We start from the raw sequence: 10,195 nt of genomic DNA, 5'->3' as shown, positions 1-10,195 counted from the left end.
CCTCTCTTATTACCATTAGATGCCTTGATATGTGTGTTAAGTGTTTTCAGATATTATAAGGCAGGAATGGCTTGGAGGATGGGAAGAAAGCATGCAAAGTGGAAGGAATGCAAGAAGTTGGAGAAATTGCTAAGCTGTCCAGCCTGACCTCTCTGCACTCAAACGGCTATAACTTTAGCTACAAAGGTCCAAACGACGCGGTTTCAGTTGCGTTGGAAAGCTAACGTCCGGGGCTTCGATTTGATATATAATATGCTATAGTTCCTCTGACGCTAGGCAACACGACCGCGTGCTCCATGCGGCCGCGTTGCAGTGACGAAAAACCAGCGTGGCAAAATCCGAAACCAGCGAATTCTGGACTGTTTCTGACCCAGTTTGTGGCCCAGAAAATACAGATTAGAGGCTATAACGTGGGGGACTGCATCCATTCAAAAGGAGGCTCACACAATTCATAATTTTTAGGAGTAGATGTAGTTTTTAGAGAGAGAGGTTCTCTCCTCTCTCTTAGGATTAGGATTTAGGATTCCTCTTAAAGGAATTAGGATATATTATTATTTCAACTTTATTATTTCAACTTCTTCCCAGGTTCAATGTTCTTTTTATTTCTTTTCTCAATTTTGTTTATGACTCTCTATGTTTAGATTGATTTTCTATTTAATATATCTTGAGGTATTTCAGACTTATGATTGCTCCTTTTTATTATATAAATAATTTGGATTTTTCCCTTTTGGCTTTGGTTGATTTATTGGTAACGCTTAAGCTGTCAAATAAAGCAGTGGTTGAAATTGGGAGTTGCTCCAATAACTCTAGTCTTTCCATAGGAATTGACTAGGACCTGAGGATTAAGCTAATTAATCCACTTGATTTACCTTCATAGTTAGAGGTTAACAAAGTGGGATTAAAACCCAATTCTCATCGCAATTGACAAGAATAGGACTTCCAGTTCTTATACCTTGCCAAGAGTTTTATTATTTATTTAATTTAATACAATATTACTTTCTTGCCATTTACTATTCTTGCTTTTTATCTTATACATTAAAACCCCCCAATTTACAAACTCATAACCAATAACAAGAACACCTCCCTGCAATTCCTTGAGAAGACGACCCGAGGTTTGAATACTCGGTTATCAATTTTAAAGGGGTTTGTTACTTGTGACAACCAAAACGTTTGTACGAAGGGATTTCTGTCGGTTTAGAGACTATATCTACAACGCGACTGTTTTTATGACATTCTTTACTGGCAAAAATCCCGACGTCACTTGTACCTCCAAGATTCCCAGTTTCTCCATTACAGAGAGGGGCATGAGGTTTATCCCTGACCCCAGGTCACACAGAGCCTTCTCAAAGGTCATGGTGCCTAAGGTACAAGGTATGAAGAATTTTCTGGGATTTAGTTTCTTCTGAGGTAATGTCTGCCTCATTAATGCACTCAGTTCATGGGTGAGCAAGGTGGTTCATCCTCCCAAGTCTCAGTACCAAATAACTTGGCATTCAGATTCATGATTGCCCCTAAATATTTAGCAACTTGCTTTTCAGTGATGTCTTCATCCTCTTCAGAGGAAGAATATTCATCAGAGCTCATGAATGGTAGAAGAAAGTTCAATGGAATCTCTATGGTCTCTGTATGAGCCTCATATTCCTTTGGTTCCTCAAAGGGAAACTCCTTTCTATCCAGAGGACGTCCCATGAGGCTTTTCTCACTGGGATTCACGTCCTCCTTACTCTCTCCAGGTTCGGCCATATTGATTATGGTTATGGCCTTGCACTCTCTCTTGGGATTTTCTTCTGTATTGCTTGGGAGAGTACTGGGAGGAGTTTCAGTAATCTTCTTACTCAGCTGACCCACCTGCGCCTCCAAATTTCTAATGGAGGACCTTGTTTCATTCATGAAACTTAGTGTGGCCTTGGATAGATCAGAGACTATGGTTGCCAGGCCAGAATGGCTCTGTTCAGAATTCTCTGTCTGTTGCTGAGAAGATGATAGAAAAGGCTTGCTATTGCTAAACCTATTTCTTCCACCATTATTGTTGAAGCCTTATTGAGGCTTCTGTTGGTCCTTCCATGAGAAATTTGGATGATTTATCCATGAAAGATTATAGGTGTTTCCATAGGGTTCTCCCATGTAATTCACCTCTGCCGTTGCAGGGTTCTCAGGATCATAAGCTTCTTCTTCAGAAGATGCTTCTTTAGTACTATTGGATGCAGCTTGCAATCCATTCAGACTCTGAGAAATCATAGACTTGCTAAGTCAATATTTTGTTCTGAGCCAATATGGCATTTAGAGTATCAATTTCAAGAACTCCTTTCTTCTGAGTTGTCCCATTATTCACAGGATTTCTTTCAGAAGTGTACATAAATTGGTTATTTGCAACCATTTCAATTAGTTCCTGAGCTTCTTCAGGCGTCTTCTTCAGATGAAGAGATCCATCTGCAGAGTTGTCCAATGACATCTTGGACAGTTCAGACAGACCATCATAGAATATGCATATAATGCTCCATTCTGAAAGCATACCAGAAAGACACCTTCTGATCAATTGCTTGTATCTTTCCCAAGCTTCATAGAGGGATTCACCTTCCTTCTGTTTAAAGGTTTGGACTTCCACTCTAAGCTTACTCAATTTTTGAGGTGGAAAGAACTTTGCCAAGAAGGCATTGACCAGCTTTTCCCAAGAGTTCAGGCTGTCCTTAGGTTGTGAGTCCAACCATATCCTAGCTCTGTCTCTTACAGCAAAAGGGAAAAGCATAAGTTTGTAGATCTCAGGGTCAACCCCATGAGTCTTAACAGTGTCACAGATTTGCAAAAACTCAGCTAAAAATTGATGAGGATCTTCCAATGGAAGTCCATGATACTTGCAATTCTGCTTCATTAGAGAAACTAATTGAGGTTTAAGCTCAAAGTTGTTTGCTCCAATTGCAGGAATTGAGATGCTCCTTCCACAGAAGTCAGAAGAGGGTGCAATAAAGTCACCAAGCATTTTCCTTGCATCTCTACCATTGTTGTTGGGTTCGGCCATGTCTCTTTCTTTTTCAAAAATTTCTGTCAAGTCTTCTCCAGAGGGTTGTGCTTTAGCTTCTCTTAATTTTCTCTTAAGAGTCCTTTTAGGTTTAGGATCAGCTTCAATAAGAATGTCTTTATCCCTGTTCCTGCTCATATGAAAAAGAAGAAAACAAAAAAGAAGTGGAATCATCTATGTCACAGTATAGAGATTCCTTTATGTGAGTAGAAGAAGAGAATAATAGAAGAAGAAGAAGAGAAAAATTCGAACACAGAGGGGGAAGAGGGTTCGAATTTTAAGATGAAGAGAAGTGTTAGTAAATAAATAAACAAATAGAAGGAGATGAGAGAGAGGGAGAGAATTTGAAATTAATTTGAAAAGAAAAGGACAATATTTTTGTTTTTATTTTAAAATGTAGTTAGAATTCAAAAATTAAGAGAGGAAATAAAATTAAATTAAAATTTAAAACAATTAGTTAATTAAAATGAATTTTGAAAAAGTGGTGAGGAGTTTTCGAAAATTAGAGAGAGAAAAGTAGTTAGGTGGTTTTGAAAAAAAAAATATGATTGAAATAGAAAACTTTTAAAATCAAACAAAAAGTCAAGTAGTTAACTGGAAAAGGTTTGAAAATCAATTTTGAAAAGATAAGAAGTTAGAAAAGATTTTGAAATTGATTTTGAAAAATATATGATTGAAATTTAATTTGAAAAAGATTTGAGAAGAAAATTAAAAAGATTTGATTTTTGAAATTAAAGTTGATTACTTGACTAACAAGAAATTAAAAGATATGATTTTAAAATTCAAAGATTGAACCTTTCTTAATAGGTAAGTAACAACTTGAAAATTTTTTGAATTAGAACATTAAATGTTAGTGAGATTTTCGAAAATATGAAGTAAGAATAAGAAAAAGATTTTGAAAATCAATAAAAAAATTCGAAGATATGTTAAAATAAATGAAAAAGATTTGATTTTTGAAAAAGATTTGAAAAGATAGAATTTTGAGATTGAAATTTATGAGAAGAATAAGGAAAAGATATCCTTTTTTATTTTTGAATTTTTTATGAGGAGAGAAAAAAACATAAAAATGACTCAAAATATGAAAATTCAAGATCAAAACACATGATGCATGCAAAACACTTTGAATGTCAAGATGAACACCTAGAACACTTCGAATGTCAAGATTAACACCAAGAACTTATTTTTGAAAATTTTTAAGAAAAGAAAAACATGCAAGACACCAAACTTAGAAATTTTCAATGTTTAGACACTAACAAATTGAAAATGCATATGAAAAACAAGAAAAGACACAAAAATAAAAATGTAAAGATCAAACAAAGAAGATCATGAAGAACATAATGCATGAGTTTTCGAAAAATGCACAATTTTTAAAAACATGCAATTGACACCAAACTTAAAATGTGACTCTAGACTCAAATAGGAAACACAATTATTTTTGTTTTTATGATTTTATTAATTTTTTTGTATTTTTCAAAAATTGTTTGGAAAAAGAAAAATAAGGATTTCAAAATTTTTAATGAGAATTCCAGGAATCATGCAATGTTAGTCTAAAGCTCCAGTCCAGGAATTAGACATGGCTTACTAGCCAGCCAAGCTTTCAGTGAAAGCTCCGGTCCAAAACACTAGACATGGCCAATGGCCAGCCAAGCTTTAGCAGATCATTACATTCAACAGCAAGATTGATAAAAATCAACAAGCTTTTGTGATGATAAGTTGAAATCTCGGTCCAAAAGATTAGACATGGCTTCACAGCCAGCCAGACTTCAATAGATCACCATAAAACTCTAGAATTCATTCTTAAAAATTCTGAAGAACATAGAATAATTTATTTTTTTGAAATTTTTTTTCGAAAATAAAAACAATAAAAACAAAAAGCTTAAAATTAAAATAAAATTACCTAATATGAGCAACAAGATGAACCGTCAGTTGTCCAAACTCGAACAATCCCCGGCAACGGCACCAAAAACTTGGTGCACAAAATTGTGATCTCTAAAACGGCACCAACAACTTGGTATGCACGAACGTAATCTCAACTCTTTGTTATAACTCCGCACAACTAACCAGCAAGTGCACTGGGTCGTCCAAGTAATAAAGCTTACGTGAGTAAGGGTCGATCCCACGGAGATTGTCGGCTTGAAGCAAGCTATGGTCATCTTGTAAATCTCAGTCAGACAGATTCAAATGGTTATGAGGTTGTGAGAATTAAACTATAATTAAAATATAAAATAAGATAGAGATACTTATGTAATTCATTGGTGAGATTTTAGATAAGCGTATGGAGATGCTTTGCTCCTTCTGAATCTTTGCTTTTCTACTGCCTTCATTCAATTATTCATACTCCTTTCCATGGTAAGCTGTATGTTGGGGGATCACCGTTGTCAATGGCTACCGTCCGTCCTCTCAGTGAAAATGGTCCAAATGCGCTGTCACTGCACGGATAATCATCTGTCAGTTCTCGATCATGTTGGAATAGGATCCATTGATCCTTTTGCGTTTGTCACTACGTCCAACACTCGCGAGTTTGAAGCTCGTCACAGTCATCCCTTCCCAGATCCTACTCGGAATACCACAGACAAGATTTAGACTTTCCGGATCTCAGAAATGGCCGCCAATAATTCTAGCTTATACCACGAAGACTCCGATCTTTTGGAATGGAGGCTAAGAGATATTCATTCAAGCTTGTTTTCATGTAGAACGGAAGTGGTTATCAGGCACACGTTCATAGGTGAGAATGGTGATGAGTGTCATATAATCATCACATTCATCATGTTCTTGGGTGCGAATGAATATCTTAGAATAAGAATAAGCTTGAGTTGAATAGAAAAACAATAGTACTTTGTATTAATTCATGAAGAACAGCAGAGCTCCACACCTTAATCTATGAGATGTAGAAACTCCACCGTTGAAAATACGTAAGTGATGAAGGTCCAGGCATGGCCGTGAGGCCAGCTTCCAAACGTGTACAAAGGTCTCAGTTTTGAAATATGAAAACTGGATACTGGTCAAAAGACATAAAATAAATCACTAAAAGTAGTTTTTATACTAAACTAGTAGCTAGGGTTACAAAAAATAGGTAACTAAGTGCAGATAGTGCAGAAATCCACTTTTGGGGCCCACTTGGTGTGTGCTTAGGCTGAGCATTGAGCTTTACACGTGTAGAGACTTCTCTTGGAGTTAAACGCCAGGTTGCAGCCTGTTTGTGGCGTTTAACTCTGGTTTGTAACCTGTTTGTGGCGTTTAACTCTGGTTTGTAACCTGTTTCAGGCGTTTAACTTCAGAATAGGGCAGGAAGTTGGCGTTTGAACGCCAGTTCGCATCGTCAAAACTCGGGCAAAGTATTGGCTATTAAATATTGCTGGAACGACCTGGATGTCTACTTTCCAACGCAATTGAGAGTGAGCCAATTGGGTTTCTGTAGCTCCAGAAAATCCACTTTGAGTGCAGGGAGGTCAGAATCCAACAGCATTCTTGCTCAGGTCCCTCAATTTCAGCCAAAAAATACCTAAAATCACAGAAAAATATACAAACTCATAGTAAAGTCTAGAAATGTTATTTTTGCCTAAAAACTAATAAAAACATAGTAAAACTAACTAAATTATACTCAAAACTACCTAAAAACAATGCCAAAAAGCGTATAAATTATCCGCTCATCATAACTCTTGGCTAAGACTTAGGTAATTGAGATCATCATCCTTGTCAACAAACCAAATATTGATAATCATGAGAGGCCAACCTATTAAGTCAACTTCCCAAAATCTTTAAGTACGTAACATGTACTCCTAAGCTTTGAAGTACGTCGAATAGGTTTGATCACATCAACCCGTAAGTCCCAACCTACCTACTAATTAACTTAGTATGGGTTAGCGTCAATGGGTATCAAATTGATCACCAAGGGTTCTCAAATCACCAAATCCATTATACCCAATAACTCAAATTTACCCAATTCCCTTAGCTTAGACCAAGAGTTGATAAAACTACTCAAAATGAGAACATTTCATCAAACACCAAGAGTGTAATAAAAGTAAGCATCATAGATTGCAAGAATAATAAAATCTACCAACTACTCATTGCGAGAAAAGTAAGATCACAACTTAATTCATCAATACAAGAAACATCAACATCAAATTGCACTAAATGTAATTCAAATCCAACATGAGTTCATCCTCACAAAAGAGAGCAAAATGAGAAATTAACATCACAAATAAGAGAATCAAGATGTAGAATTGAGAAGTTATAAAAGAAACAAGATAAGATCAAGTAATTGAACATGGATCTAAGATAATCTAACCTAATCCTAACCTAATTCTAGAGAGAAGAGGGAGCTTCTCTCTTTAGAAAACTAACTAAAGGCTCATGTTGGCTAAACTAATTGCTCCCCCTTTGCTTGGACTTCAATTATGCATGAAATACAGTCAGAAACAAGTTGGATTTGGGCATGGGCAGCTCAGAAATTGCCCCCAGCATTTTGCCTTTAAGTGGGCCACGTGAGAGTATCGGCGCGTGCGCACCATGTGCGCGTGTGCGTCGATTGGCAAATTCTTCATCCGCGCGGACGCGTCATGTACGCGTGCGCGTCTCTATGGGAAACCACTTTTGTGCGTGCGCACTTGGTACGCGTGCGTGTCCATTGCTGCATTCCCAATCTTTATTTCTTCATGCATTCTCCTTTTTGCATGCTTTTCTCCTCATTCCTTCCATCCAATACTTGCCTTATGGACCTGAAATCACTCAACAAACGCATCAAGGCATCGAATGGAATTAAAGTGAATCAAAATCACCAATTTAGGGCCTAAAAAGCATGTTTTTACACTTAAGCACAATTCAAGGGAGAATTACAAAACCATGCTATTTTATTGAATAAATGTGGGAAAAAGTGGTAAAATCTCCTAAAATAATCACAAGATAAATCACGAAATCGGGGTTTATCAAATCTCCCCACACTTAAACTAAGCATGTCCTCATGCTAAAATTAAGAAGGAAGCAAAGGGTATTAACGTTTATTCAATGCAACTAACTAAATGCAATCTATCTATATGAATGCAATCTATTTACATGATGCAATAGCTTAGTCAAAATAAATCAATCTCCAAGAATACACATACAAGCACAAGGGCTAAGGCATTAGCAATCAAAGCAAACCACAATTGGATTGAATCATTGAAAAAGTTCACAAACTTGCAAGAAAAGATGATCACGGGTGGAAACATGTAATCGAGCGATCGAACCCTCGCCGGATGTGTATCCGCTCTATGCACTCAAGTGTATGGGGTTGATTCACTCAATTCTCCCCTAATCATGCTTTCCAAGATTTGTTTTTCATCTAACAATCAACAATTATTTCATGCATGCATACAAATATCATGAGGACTTCCCATAGGTTGTAATGGGGCCAGGGTCAAGGTAGGATGCATATGGTCAAGTGAGCTTAAAATTCGAATCTTTGATTAACTTCAACTTCCCAGCTAACCTATGACAACCTAAACAATTCTAAACAAACCTAGCTATCCATTCTTCACATTTTCACACACTCATGTATTCTTTTTAGATTCTCACACATATGCATTGAATTCATGAAACCTTAAACTTTGGGATATTTTGTTCCCTTTTTGTTGTAATTTTTTTATTATTATTTATTTATTTATTTATTTATTTATTTATTTTAAGCTAAAATATATACAGGAACATCAATGCATATGGTTTGCACATGATTAATACATGAGTATGTACCCAATTCTTGAAAATATTTCAACAAAAACATAAACACACTTTTATCTCTACTCAATGTACCCAACCTTCCAAAAATCAAGTAATGAACACTCTCACTAGCCTAAGCAAATCAAAGATCCAAACAAGGGACATTTATTGTTTTTCACTTAAGCTTGTAATGTGTTACAATTATGAACAAATGGGTTAAGCATAGGCTCAAGATTGGTTAACAATGGAAGATAAAAGGTTGGCTATTTGGGTAAGTGAGCTATTTGAACAATGGCCTCAATCATATAAATGCATGTATACACAAAATAATAGACATAAAGAATCAAATAAATCAAATATTACACTCATAGGAAGAGAATAATGCACACAAGAATGAAAATAAGTAGTCATATATGATGTAACTACACAATTAGGCTCAAATCTCACATGCTTGTGTTCTTTGCTCAAAACATGATCCACAAGTGTATAGTTCAAGCAAGTTCTAAAAAAATTTTTTCAACCAATTGGGGTGGTGCCCTAAATATGAATTTCTTGAAAATTTTCATCATATTGACTAAGTTTATTCAAATGCAATGTTGTGATTTAGAAAATTTTAAAAATTTTCCCTAGTTTACCCCCTTTTTCAATCAAAAACACAATTCTTATATAAAAAGGGTCAACTGGATTTTTTTTCAATCCAAAACACTTTTCTAATCACAATCAAAAACTAAGATGCAATATATATATATATATATATATATATATATATATATATATATACACTAAAAGATAAAGTACAAAATAAAATAAAGTAGCAGAAACTAGAAATAGATGTCCGAAAGTTTACCACATAAATGTAAACACCGGTCACGAACGGTGACCTCTCCACACTTTAGAATCAAGCATCATCCTCGATGCTACTGTTGAAGCTCGGGATGGCCGGGCTGTGGCTCAGGTATTGGCTGTGGGACTGGGATCGGCTGTGGCTCTGGCTGTGGCTGTGGAGTGTCCTGCTGAACCTCAGGAGGGTGCTGAACCTTAGTGGTGACCTGTGTCTCTTGAGGTGCATCCTGGTGAGTCGGCTCCTCAGCCAGCTCCTCCTCCTGATCCTGCTCGTCGGAAGCGGGAGAGTCCGGGAGCGGTGGTAGCTCGATTCCCTGTGATACAAACACCTGGTCGATGCGGTCGAGACGTAACATGACACGACGCTCGAGACGCTCCATGAAGCGAAGTAGGTGCTGCACTAACAGGTAAGTGGGCTCAGGTGCTGGTGGTGGTGGTAAGGATGCTGCGGCTACTGAAGTAGAGGGGGGTCCTGGTGCTGCTGCAGACGATGAGGGCTGAGCTGCCTCCTCCACTGCTCTAGCTCGGGAACGGCGTTTGGGTGGGGGCTTCTCGTGCACCCATCCACCCCATGGAATGGTAAGCTCTTTGTCATCATCATCTAAGGGTGGTGGTGTCACATCATCATCTGCCCACGGAACA

General features: G+C 37.0%; 1 non-coding gene across 1 annotated transcript; it reads left to right on the top strand.

The window, feature by feature from the left end:
• The first annotated feature begins 2,506 nt into the window (after positions 1–2,506).
• Positions 2,507–2,614, top strand: LOC148551075 (small nucleolar RNA R71). The gene has a single exon (XR_015893652.1). It is a non-coding gene; the product is annotated as a small nucleolar RNA R71 (small nucleolar RNA).
• The last annotated feature ends 7,581 nt before the right edge of the window (positions 2,615–10,195 follow it).

Source organism: Arachis ipaensis, chromosome B7 (assembly GCF_059453495.1).
Source record: "Arachis ipaensis isolate K30076 ecotype BB chromosome B7, ASM5945349v1, whole genome shotgun sequence".
Classification (NCBI taxonomy): domain Eukaryota; kingdom Viridiplantae; phylum Streptophyta; class Magnoliopsida; order Fabales; family Fabaceae; genus Arachis; species Arachis ipaensis.
The sequence above is the reverse complement of the archived record's forward strand: the minus strand, read 5'-3'. Positions and strand labels throughout refer to the sequence as shown.